This window comes from Sturnira hondurensis, unplaced genomic scaffold (assembly GCF_014824575.4).
Source record: "Sturnira hondurensis isolate 20B ecotype Veracruz unplaced genomic scaffold, ASM1482457v3 Scaffold0010600, whole genome shotgun sequence".
In the NCBI taxonomy this organism is placed as follows: Eukaryota; Metazoa; Chordata; class Mammalia; order Chiroptera; family Phyllostomidae; genus Sturnira; species Sturnira hondurensis.
Window position 1 is genome coordinate 1,613,323 of NW_028083231.1, and position 13,666 is coordinate 1,626,988.

Genomic DNA, 13,666 nt, shown 5'->3' on the forward strand with positions numbered 1-13,666 from the left:
GTCTAAGCCCAGGTAAAAACAAGGCCAATGTACCACCCACAAAATACCAAACATCCTCCTCTTTTTGCTAAAATGTGTGGCCCATACTTCTTTATTGATATGGCTTTATTTCCCCTCTAGTCTGTCCACCATATATGTAAGATTTACAGAAATACCCAATTATAAAATTACCCATGTTTTCTGACAGCATCCAGTCCAGAGTGAAGCCCTACTTATATAGATCAACTAAATCTGAATCCCGTAATAGGCCATTTTAACACACTCTCACTGGAATAACCCATGGTTCCCCATGGTATGTGTTCTTCCCCATTGCAATGAGTAATGAATGCAACTTATTCATCTACTGATAATCTTTAGCTAGAGGACATCGAAACTAGTAACAGTGTTTACAGGTATATTTACAAGCATTGGCAAAGGCATGGTATATCATCAGTCACTCTAACAGTGTTTGGCACATACATAGACACTCAATAAATACGTATTGTATGAATGCATGACAGGATAACTGATAGAGAACTTTCCAGAAAATGTAGAAGGGGTTGAAATCAGGGGAGGAAATGGTAAAAGATTGTGGTTAACCAGAGAAGTTACATGTCTTCCTTTGTAATGAATTCAGACACACCATCCCACTTAATCCTAGGGTCTTTCCCTAGAATCACGTGAACTTTTCTGCTGTCCTGTCATGGATAATGTCATCTAGCACAAAATTGAGAACAATATTATCACTATAGATTTCTTTGAGTAACAGAAACATCATCATTTAGAGAACATTTGTGAATTGATTAATTTCAAATGTTAATGACTGTTTTTAATGTTTCACTTGTGCAACATTTCCGGTCAATGGAGCTGCCATGATTTCGTAATTTTGTGAACTTTATGACAATCTCAATTGGCCATTGATAGACTGCCTCAGAATGCACTAAAGTTTCCCACCCTGGCTGGTGTGGCTCAGTGGATTCAGTGCCGGCCTGTGAACCAAAGGGTTGCTGGTTCAATTCCCAATCAGGGCACATGCCTGGGTTGTGGGCCAGGTCCCCAATAGGAGGTGTGTAAGAGGCAACCATACATTGATGTTTCTCTCCCTCTCTTTCTCCCTCCCTTCCCCCTGTCTAAACAAATAAATAAATAAATAAATATATTTTTTAAGAATGTACCGATTTCCCCATCACTGAAGGGGTGTTCATGCAGAGGCTAGCTGACCTCTTGCTTAGGACAAAATACTTGGAATCTAGGCATCATGTAAGAGTTGAATTAGATAAATTTGAAACATCCATTGTAACTCAGAGCTTCTAAGATTCTGCTAATGCATGTCCAAGTAGTACCATTTCCCATTTTAAAAGCAATTGTGTTTTCAGGGTTGTCATCTCAAATTTTCATTTGTTTGACTTAAAACTTTTGATATCAGAAAACAAATTGAAGACTTTGACAACCATGTCAAGTGCAAAGGAGTTTATATTATGACAAATACTCTAAGTAGTCTTTTCTAAGACTGTGAGATGAGCAAGGAAGGGAAGGAGGAGGGGAGAGAGAGAGAGAGAGAGAGAGAGAGAGAGAGAGAGAGAGACTGATTGATTTTGAATGAAAATGAGCTGCTGAATTTCATTTGCTTTCTACTAACAATTTAGGATTTCATTCATACTGAGAAACACTAGACTGGGTATTTTTTTACTTTTTATGAAGAAAGAGTTACTGCCAAGAAGCTATTTGTATTTGTCCAGTGACACATAAAACTGGTTGTTCTCTCAAGGACCATCAGGTTTATAGTTTCAGAAGCCTCCTTTGTGAATTCCACTGGATAATTTTGCCAATGCAGACTGACTGGTCTTCCAGAAAAGCCTGCTAGCTTCTAGTTGTATAGTGAGGAGAACAGTATGAGGCTGAAGTGAACAAATAAATAAAATGTTCATAGTGACTGAGGGAAGGTGGTTAGAAGAGCTATACTATGGAGACCCTCCTACCCCCAAATCTGGTAGGCTCCATCTAACCCTAGCTCAGAATATAGTATTTTTCAAAAGCTATAATCTTGGATAAAATATAGAGGAATGCTTTGATAGAAAATCAAGAGTCTTATGATATGTTCTGTGTCTCAGATAAAAAGTCAGTATGATGATACTTCACCAACTCAGTGCCCTCCTTAGTATTGCCATGCCTTTCTCCTGGATTCTTTAAAGCTGCTTGGGTAAGTCCAGATCCTATAATGAATTGAACTACTAATACCTTTTCTTCTCTAGTGATTTGAGACTTTGTAACTGTTGTTACAGCATACAATCATGCAGGATTAAATATTTATTGAGTGCTTGTATATAATACACACTCTACAAACTGTCCTCACACTAACTAGGCAAAGCTGGTAACATTGTTGCCATTTTACAGATGAGTGAACTGGTGCTTAGGTTAAGTGACTTGCCCAAGGACACACAGATATTAAATAGAAAATCTAAGATTTCATTCCTAGACCAGGAATGGTTTATCTACAAATCGAGTCTTTTCACTGTATTATTCATTTATGAATTAATTAATGACAGTTCTAACTTCTGTGATTTTATATTTAAATCACCCCATTTGATTTTTTCCTTCAGTTAAATTGACTACATAATTGTCCAACATGGTATAACCCTAATGAATATTATATATATTTACATTCTTAATTGAAAGATACAGTTTTACTGTAAAGATGGTTTTTCAAGCTAACATTATTTTTTGCCACTGGTTAAATTGTAAACTTGTGATACAATATAATCAATATTAGTCTTGGCTGATTGGTCCCAGGTTTTTAGCTTTTTAACAGCTCAGAACTCCTGAACTTGAATTCCTGAACATTTTTCTTCTTCCTATTACTTTGTCCCCTCTAGGGACTCATGACATGGGTTGCTGGTTGGACACTGAACAACTCTAAGGAGTACCATTCATGTCATAGTCTGTGAATGACATCACCTTCCTTTCTCCTCTACTTATTTTCTGAACATACTTATTTTGTTTAGGTTGTGTGTGCGCATACACTTGTATGTATGCACACACATGAGAAAAGAGAGAATCATCTGACAGAAAAGCGAATTAAAGAGTAAGTGATGATGTTCACAGCGTTAATTAGGAATTGTACTGTCAAATAATGTAGGAAGTATGGCACCTTAAAGTTTAAACTCTGATACTAAACCTACCTCAGACCTAAAAATAAACAAAGTTACAAAACAAATTATGAATTATCTTAGATAGTCTGTTCTTGAAAACTCAGACACCAATATATCTAGTCAGGTCAGTAGCTTGTTTCTGGTGTTGAGTGACATGTTTTGAAATTTTAACTTTGTCAGAAGAGAGGGAAGGATAAGAAAATGCTGACTAAAGGCTTCTCCCTGACCTAAAATACAAAAAAGACTCCCAGTAATAAATGGCTTCCTGATCTGAAGAGCTGCAAGCCTTCCTTCTGGAAAGCATTTTAGATTAGGTCGATGGGACAGAATCAAGAAGTTGATCAACCATACACCTAACTAGTTTCCACCACTGGAGTCTTTGAAGGGAAGCAATTGGATGCCCTAAAGTTATACTGTTTTCTGCACAAAGACAGGGGCACAATGGTGGTGCCATGGAGGGAGCTAAATGCAAAACAAATGGCATTACAAGAAATTCAGATAAAGTAAAAGAAAAAAATTATGTGTTATTTGGATGAGACAGGTTTTCTCCATGTAGAGTACAAAAATGTCAGGACACTGAAGACTCCTGTTTTGAATGTCTTCCTTTAAGAGTCTGTATTGGTTTGTTAAGGCTGCTGTAACAAAATCCCCCAAACACTCAGTCCATAATAGAGTCCATATAGAGTTCTTAGATGTGATGATGTCTTCAAATATGAAAAAGATTGAAAAAGGATATATTGCACATACAATTAAAATATTTAAATGTCATTTTTGGAAAGTCACCTGTATTCAGCATATGAAGAAAGGCCCACTCCTAGCATTTGCAGAGCCTGGAACAAGAGTACAAATGGGGGCCCATATATCATTTTATGTAAACTGATATTAAAATTTTTAAATCATACTAACAGGCTATTAAATGCAGTACATTATATCCTTCCACTTTGACAAATATGCCTTCATAAGAATATTGAAGGCAGGATCCAATTTAGACTTCTCAGACAGCTCAGTACTCCGTGCCTGAAGATGACAGTACACTTCTCTTCCCAATCCAGCTAAGTCCCACCTCAGGACGAGTCTCCTGCAGAAGCATGTGGATAGTCCAGGCCATGTGTTTAAGTCTCTTATGAATGGCCATGCTTTAGGATCCCCTAGATCTAGGTGTCCACATGCCTTGGTATGGTGGGCTCTAGGAGCACAGACCTCAAGAAGATACCTGAGTAGGCCTCAGAAGCAGGCTGAGGTCACTTGGGAGGTGAATTCTTAGGTCCTTGGTACCTAAATTGATATCTAAAATGGCCAAGCATGGGATTCAGGTGAGCACTTTCCCTTAGCCCTGTGAACACTTCAGCTGTTGGGAAGGGGCATAGCCAGAGAGGAGCCAGAACAGAATTAGCTGTGTAAACCAGGGTGGTGTTATGGACAAGGTACTGTGAAAAACAGGCCAGAGCTCTGCTACTTTTCAACTGTGAGACCAAGGTCTTCACTTTTTGAGTCCTCTAAGATGGTTTAACAACATCCCAGTTAAGTGGAACATGATACCAAGACTAGGCAGGGAACAGGGGCGTTTGTGTGTCACCCTGTGGTGAGGAAACCAAACATAATCAAGTAAGAACAGATAAGTCAAAAAAATGATCTTTGAGCAGTAAGCCACATTGGTAAGAATGCCATTGCTCCTGCTGACACCTGGATTGGGAAGAGAAGTGTACTGTCATCTTCAGGCATGGAGTACTGAGCTGTCTGAGAAGTCTAAATTGGATCCTGCCTTCAATATTCTTATGAAGGCAGATTTGTCAAAGTGGAAGAATATAATGCATTGCATTTAATAGCCTGTTAGTATGATTTCAACATTTTTAATATCAGATTACCTTGAAAGTTAGCAAGAGGAGCACAGGTTGTCTCCAAAGTCTTGGTCTATGTGACTGGATCAATCCCTAACTTCTGCCAGAGACACACACTGGAACTCATCCCAGGTCCTGTTGTGTTCTCATAACAGAAATGTGGAGTGTGAATGCAGCTGGAAAAATAGAACTAAGGAGAAAGAATTTAGCAGTGTGGCTCCAGCCAGTTGTGGCAAAGGGAGACAGGCACTAGGTCTTGCAGACAACTCTGCTGAGCACACAAAGGTGTGCTCAGGAGTGGAATGCAGGTTAATAATTCCCAGCCCTTATCCCACCAAGGAGCAATAGCCCAGCAACTAGGCCAGTCCCTTTGTTCTCATTTATACTGGGAAAGTAACTTTCAGAAACTTCGGTTTCCAAGCTACTGTTGAGTGGGGTATGCACACCAGTCACTTGGCAGAGAACTATTTCTTTTTTATTATTTTTTAAAATTTATTTCTTTTTAGAGAGGGTACCAGAGGGAGAAAGAGAGGGAGAGAAATATCAATATGTGGTTGACTGTTGCACGTTCCCTACTAGGGACCTGCCCCACTCACAACCCAGGCATGCACCCTGACTGGAAATTGAACCAGTAACTATTTGGTTTGCAGTCTGGCACTCAATCCATTGAGCCACACCAGCCAGGGCATGGAGAGCTATTTCCTTGATACAACATGAATCTATTGGTTTCTGCTTTCTCAGTTAAGTTCTTTGGCCTGAATCCGATCAAGAGGATGAATGACTTTGAGAAAATGAAATGCATGAGTGAGCAAAGCTATCCCTGTCAAGTCCAGCTTCTGGCTTTTCCCTCTCTCTCTCCCTCCTTTTTCTTTTGCCATTTCTCACCTTTCTTCCTTTTCTCTCACCTTCACCCTTCTCCCTTCCTCCTTTCTTCCCTCTTTTTGACTCTCATCCCCCTCTTTACCTCTCTCCCTCACTCCATTTTCCATCACCTCTCCTTTCCTCTCACCACTTCCTTCTCTCCTTCCGACCTCACCTCCTCTCCTTCCTTACTCTCTCCCTCTCACTTCTCTCTTCCCACTTTCTTTCAAACTCTCTCTTCCCATTTTTTCTCCTCTCTTATATTGCCCCTCTTGCTCTTCTTTCCTTTCCCCTCACTCTCATCTACCCATTGCCTCTCCCCCACCTCTTTCCCTTCTTTTTTCTAATTCCCTATAGACATTATTGCTAGTCAATATATTTTTTAAATTTAAAAATGTTTGAGTCTGATGTTTATAATGATTTCATTAGAACACAACTTTCTTTTCAACCAGTTTTATGCAGTAAAGTAAAAAGAGAATAGCATTATTTATAACAAAATGTTAGATCAGATCCCTCACCTTTCTATCCACCCCACACTCACATTTATCCTGAGATTCAAGGGGAAAATTTCACAGTGATATCTTAAAAAATTCTGCTTATATCTTTATTAATGTTTTTCTCCTCTCAGTTCTGGATGGGGCCTCATGGGGGAGCTGCTATCTCAACATAGATAAGAGTGCACCGTTGTTTAACAATGAATGCCTTTTACAGACAGCAAAGAAGCTTGATTTTTTTAACAGAAAAAAAGGTTCTCAGTCATTATTTTCTTGCAGATGTCTTTATTTTTTTCCCCACAAGAGCCCACAAACGCATTATAAACAAGTTTAGAACTCCATTTTGCCTTAGCAAAATAAAATCTCAAAATGAAAAATAAGATATTCATTGTGGAAAAAGTTTACTTGTTGAACATTCAAATCAAAGACATTTCAAGTATTTCTTTTTTTCTATAGAGTGATTTCACATGTAACATCCTCACAAGACACGTTTATTATATATTAATTTTTTAATAATAGCTACATCAGATATGTAAATTTAAAAAACAGGATAGGAAAAAGAAAATAAATTTTGTGGGTATAACTTGCAAATTAATTTACATATACAGATCTTGTACTTTTCTTTTACTGTTCTTCTTGTGATTGATTCCTAGTTTCATAGCCTTGTGGTCAGAGAAGATGCTTGATATGATTTCAGTCTTCTTAAGTTTATTGAGACTTGTTTTGTGTCCTAACATGTGGTCTCTGCTAGAAAACGTTCCATGTGCCCTTGAAAAGTAAGTGTATTTTGCTGCTTTGGGGTGCAATGCTCTGAAGATATTGTGCATAAGTTCTTATAAATTGGTATTTCAGGATTCTTTTTTTGGATATATCTTAAAAACGCAATTTATTTATCCCTGACTGGTGTAGCTCAGTGGATTGAGCACAGTCCTGCAAACCAGACAATTGCAGTTCGATTTCCAGTCAGGGCACATGCCTGGGTTGCAGGCCAATTCCCAGTAGGGGACTCACGAGAAGCAACCATACATTGATATTTCTCTCCTTCTCTCCTTCCTTCCCCCTCTAAAGATAAATAAAATATTTTAAAAAAACACAATTTATTTAATCCAGCATATTTTTGATAGTTGCATTCTTATTTCTTTTTTCTTTTTATTATTATTTTTATTGTTGTTGAAGTATATTTGTCTCCTTTTTATCCATCATTCCCCGTTGCCCCATTCATCTTTGCCTCCCACGCTCCTACCCACCTCCTTTAGCTTTGCCCATGTGTCCTTTCTACATGTTCCTTGATGCTCTGTGCCATTATTCCCTATTATCCCTCTCCCTTCTCCTCTCTGATTACTCAGATTATTCTTTATTTCAATGTCTCTGGTTGTTCCTTATTTCAGTGTCTCTGTTAGTATTTTACTTGCTTTTTTGTCTTAATCATTAGGTTACATTTATAGGTGAGATCATGTGATGCTTCTCTTTCACAGCTTGGCTAGTTTCACTTAGCATAATGCTCTCCAGATCCATCCATGCTGTCATGAAGGGTAGGGGCTCCTTGTCTCTTTCTGCTGTGTAGTATTCCATTGCGTAAATGTACCATAGTTTTTTGATCAATTCATTTACTGATGGACACTTAGGTTGCTTCCAGCACTTAGCTATTGTGAATTGTACTGCTATGAACATTGGAGTGCATAGGCTCTTCTGCATTGGTTTTTCAGTATTCTTAGGGTATATAATCCCAGCAGTGGAATTGCAGGGTCAAAACATACTTCCATTTTAAGTTTTCTGAGGAAATTCCATACTGTTTTCTACAGTGACCCCCTAGTCTGCATTCCCACCAACAGCGCTCTAGGTTTCCCTTTTCTCCACAACCTCTCCAACACTTGTTGTGTGTTGATGATGGCCATTCTCACTGGTGTAAGGTGGTATCTCATTGGGGTTTAAATTTGCACCTCTCTGACAATTAGTGATGTTGAGATCTTTTGATATGTCTCTGGGCCCCCTGTATGTCCTCCTCAGAGAAGTGTCTGTCCAAGTCTTTTGCCCAATTTTTAATTGGATTATTTATCTTCCTGGACTGGAGTTGACTGAGTTCTTCACATGCTTTGGAGATCAGACCCTTGTCATAGGTATAATCTGCAAATGTATTTTCCTATATAGTTGTTCTATTTTTATTTTAATGCTGTTTTCCTTAGCTGTGCAGAAGCTTTTAATTTTGATGAGATCCCATTTGTTTATTCTTTCTTTTATATCCCTTGCTTTAAGGGACATATCAGTGAAAATGTTGCTGCATGAACTATCTGAGATTTTCCTGCCTATGTTTTCCTCTAGGACTTTAATGGTGTCATAGATTATATTTAAATCTTTTATCCAACTTGAATTCATTTTGGTGTATGATGTAAGTTGGTGCTTGAGTTTCATTTTTTTGCATGTAGCTGTCCAGTTCTCCCAACACAATTTGTTGAAGAGGCTATTTTTACTCCATTTTATGTTACTGCCCTTTTTGTGAAATATTAATTGACTGTAGAGAGTTGGGTTTATTTCTGGGCTCTCTATTCCTTTCCATTGTTTTGTGTGTCTGTTCTTATGAAAGCACCATGCTATTTTGATCACAGTGGCCTTGTAATATAGTTTGTTATCAAGTATTGTGATCTCTTCTACTTTGTTTTTTTTCTAAAAATTTCAATGGTTACTTGGGGTCATTTATGGTTCCATATAAGTTTTTGAAGTGTTTGTTGTATATGTGTGAAATATTTCATTGGTATTTTAATAGGTACTGCATTGAAATGATAAAGTGCTTTGTGTAATGTGGACATTTTTATGATGTTGAATCTTCTAATCCATGAACATGACATATGCTTCCATTTATCTGTGTCTTCCTCAATTCATTTCTTCAGTGTTGTGTAGTTTTCACCTCCTTGGTTAGGTTTATTTCTAGGTAACTTATTTTTCTAGTTGCTATAGCAAATGGAATTTTTTCTTGATTTCTGATTCTGATGTTTTGTTGTTGGTGTATAAAAATGCCTTTGATTTCTCAGTATTAACTCTTTAAGATTCATAACATTAATTACATCTTCAAAGTCTCTTTTCCAGGTAAGATAATATTTAATGGTTTCAAGGATTGATATGGGTATGTTCGGAGTACCATCTGTATATCACACCTGGCTAAGCTGAGTGACTGCTACTTCTCTACCAATAACAGTTTTTTACCTTTATTGTAGTTTGTTTTCCATGTAAGTAAGGTTTACTAAGAAGTCACACAGCTATAGAATTATCTCCAGATGCTGACAGCATCCAAACCAGAGCAAAGTTCTGATTCCTTAACCACCCATCCCAACCTCATACCTAACAGGAACCCAAATCTTTTAGTAAATCTTTTCTAAATCCTCTTACTGAATGAGACTAGGTGTCTTGGTATTTTGGGGGTGCTATAATAAGATACCACAGAGTGGGTAATTTATTGGTGACAGAAATTTATTTGTCATACCTCTTTGATTGGAAATTAGAGGTCAGGGTGCCAGCATGGTGAGGTGAAGGCTGAAGGCATTCTTCTGTGTGGCAGGTTTCTCATTATATTCTCATTTAGTGGAAATAGTGAAGGAACTTCATGGGATCTGGTTCATAAGATCACTAATAACATTCATGTGAGCTCCAGACTCCTGGCCTAATCACATCTCCAAGGACCCACCTTTAACACCATCACATTGGGTGTTAGGATTCCAAAATGTGAATTTTGTGGGAACACAAATATTTAAACCATAGAATTAGGATTCCCAAAGAAAATGGAGAATGCCCACTTAAATTGGAATTTCATATAAATAAATAACTTTGTAATATAATTATGTAACATATTGAATATATTTATAAAGGATTAGTTTATATAAAATTCAAACTTAACTGGATGTTCTATATTTTTATTTTTTAAGCCCAGAAAAATCTATGAGATTCCATGGTTCCAGAAGGCTAACATTTTCTCTTGTTGGTAAAAAAGGCGAAAGATTTATACGATCTGAAGAGAAACCAGAGTATCTTATTGGAATGAGTAATAAACTACTTTTTATACTAAAAATGCCTTTGATCTCTGAATATTAACTTTGAACCCTGCTGTTTTGCTAAATTTGCTTATAGGTAGGGTAGTTTTTTTGGTGGAGTCTATAGTTTTTCCTATGTATACTATCATATCATCTGTAAAAGAGTGACAGTTTTAGTTCCTCCTTTCTGATTTGGATGCCTTTTATTTCTATTTCTCATCTGATCACTGTGGCTAGGACTTCCAATACTGTATTGAAAGAAGTGTGAAAGCAGGCATCCTTGTCTTGTTCTTGATCTTAGTGGGAGAGTTTTTAGTTTTTGCTGGTTGAGTATGATGCTGGCTGTAGGATTGTCATATATGGTCTCTATTGTGTTGAAGAATGCTCACTCTATCCTCACTTTGCTGAGTGTTTTTATCATAAATGAGTGATATACCTTATCAAATAACTTTCCACATCTTTGATATGATCATGTAATTTTTGTCTTTCCTTTTGCTTTTGTGATACATTATGTTTATTGATTTGTGAATATTTTACCATGCTTGCAACCCTGGCATGAATCTCACTTGATCATGGTTTATAAACTTTTAAATGTATTGCTGGTATAGTTTGCCAATATTTTAATGAGGGGTTTCTTATCTATGTTCATCAATCATATTGGCCAATAGTTTTCTTTCTTTGTTGTTATCATTATCTGATTTTGAAATTAGGGTGATGCTGGCTTCATAAAAGGGGTTTTGGAGTCTTCCCTATTCTTGGATTTTTGGGGGAATAATCTGTGAAGGGTAAAGGTTAGCTCTTCCTTAAATGTGTTGTAAAATTCTCATGTGAAAACACCCAGTCCAGGACTTTTCTGTGTCAGATGTTTTTTGTTTACTGCTTCAATTTCATCATCTATTATTGGCCTATTCAGGCTTTTTGCTTTTTCTTCATTCAGTTTTGGGAGACTATATTTTTCTAGAAATTTGTCCATTTCACACTGATGTTGAAATTTCTTGTCATATAGTTGTTCATAGTAATTTCTTACAATACTTTGTATCTCTGCAGTATCAGTTGTAATCTTCTTCTTTCATTTCTGATCGTGTTTATTTGGGTTCTCTCTCTTTTTTTTTTCTTGATGAATCTGCTTAAAGGCTTGTTGATTTTGTTTGTCTTTTCAAAAAAAACTAGCTCCTGTGTTTGTTGATCCTCTGGATCATTGTTTTAGTCTCTATGTCATTTAATTATGCTCTGATCTTGGTTATTACCTTTTTTCTACTTGCTCTGGACTTTGTTGATTGTTGCTCCTCTAGTTCTTGTATTTGTAGAATTAGGTTGTTTATTTGATACAGGCTTATCCTTTTTAGGCCAGCCTGTATCACTATGTACTTCTCTCTTATGACTGCCTTCACTGTGTTCCATAAGTTTTGGACTGTTGTGAGTTCATTTTTATCTGTTTCCAGAAAACTTTTGATTTCTTGCTTGATCTCATTATTGACCCATTCACTGCTTAATAGTATGCTATCCAATCTCTATGATTTGAGTGTTTTTGAGTTTTTTCCTTTAGGATGATTTCTAATTTCAGTCACTTGTGGTCAGAGATAGTGCTTGATATGATTTCAATATTCTTGAAATTGTTGAGGCTTGTTTTGTGTCCTATCATGTGGTCTATCTTTGAAAGATAGACCATGTACCATGGTTTTTGAAAATGTACCATGTTCATTTGAAAAGGGTGTGTATTTTGCTTCTTTGTGTTGAAAGGCTCTCTATATATCAGTTAAGTCCATTTGATCTAGGACCTTTTTCAATGCCACAATATCCTTGTTGACATTTTGTTTGGAAGATCTATCTATTTTTTAGAGTAGGGTTTTAAAATCCCCTAGTATACATATGTTACTGTCTATATCTTTCTTGAAGTCCTCCAAGACTTTCCTTCTGTATTTGGGTGCTCCTTTGTTGGGTGTATAGATGTTTACAATGTTTATGTCTTCTTGATGGACTCTTCCCTTGAGTATCATGAAGTGTCCTTTAGTGTATATTTCTATGCCTTTTGTTCTGACATCTATTTTATCGTATATAAGTTTGCCATCCCTTCTTTTTTTCCTGTTTATTTCCATAGAATATTATTTTCCAACCCTTCACTTTCAGCCTGTGTAAGTCTCTTTTTCTGATGTAGGTCTCTTGTAGGCAGCATATGTGTGGGTTATGTTTTCTTATCCATTCAGCTACCTCTTATCCATTCAGTCTTTTGATTGGTGCATTTAAATCACTAATATTTAAGGGTATTATTGACAGGTTCTTATTCATTTTTACCCTCTTGTACCTGTGTTCCTCTCTCTTTCTAACTCTTTTGCTTCCTCTTCTCATAGAATTCCCTTTAGTGTACCTTGTAGTGCTGGTTTGGTGGAGGTGTATTCTTTGAGGCTTCTATTGTCTGGGAAATTCCTTATTTTGCTTTCCATTTTAATTGAGAGTGTCTCTAGGCAGGGTAGTGTTGGTTGCAAGCCTTTGATTTTTATTATGTGGAATATTTCTTGCCTTTTTTCTCCTGGCTTGTAGTGTTTCTATTAAGGAAATAGTTGCTAGCCTCTTCAGAACCCCTTTGTATGTTACTTCTTGTTTCTACCTTGCTGCTTTTTAGATTCTCTCTTTGTCTTTAAAAGTTGGTGTTTTAATTTTGATGTATCTTGGAGTAGACCTCTTTGGGTTCATCTTGATTGGGACTCTCTGTGCTTCATGAACTTGAGTGGTTTTTTCCCTCTCCAGGCTTGGGAAATTCTCTGTCATTATTTTTTCAAACAGGGTATTTATCACTTGTTGCTTTTCTTCTCCTTCTTGTATTCCTATGATTTGAATGTTGTTGTGTTTCATGTTTTCTTGGAGTTCCCTTAAGCTCCCTTAATATATTCATATTCTTGAGTCATTTTTCAAGTAGCTGCTCTACTTGGGGTTTATTTCTACCTTGTCTTCCAGCTGATTAATTCATTCACTCCTCTGCTTCATCCAGGTCAAGTGTAACTCCTTCTAGTGTGTGTATGTGTGTGTTTTATTTCAGAAGTTATACTTTTAATTTATTCCTTGTTGTTGTTTACAGTTTATATTTTCTTTTTCACACTGTCTTAGTTCTCACTCTGTTCTTTGTAGTTTTCTGTGAGTTCCTTGAGCATCCTTATAACCATTATTTTGAATTCTATATCTGATAGTTTGCTTACCTCCATTTCATTTATCTCTATTAGTGGGAAGTCTTCCATTCCTTTTGATTGCAGGGGTTTTTTGTCTCCCCATTTCAAGTGACTCTTTTTTTTCTGTGCTTCTTGATTATCTACTTTGCTATTTTTGTTTGTAGA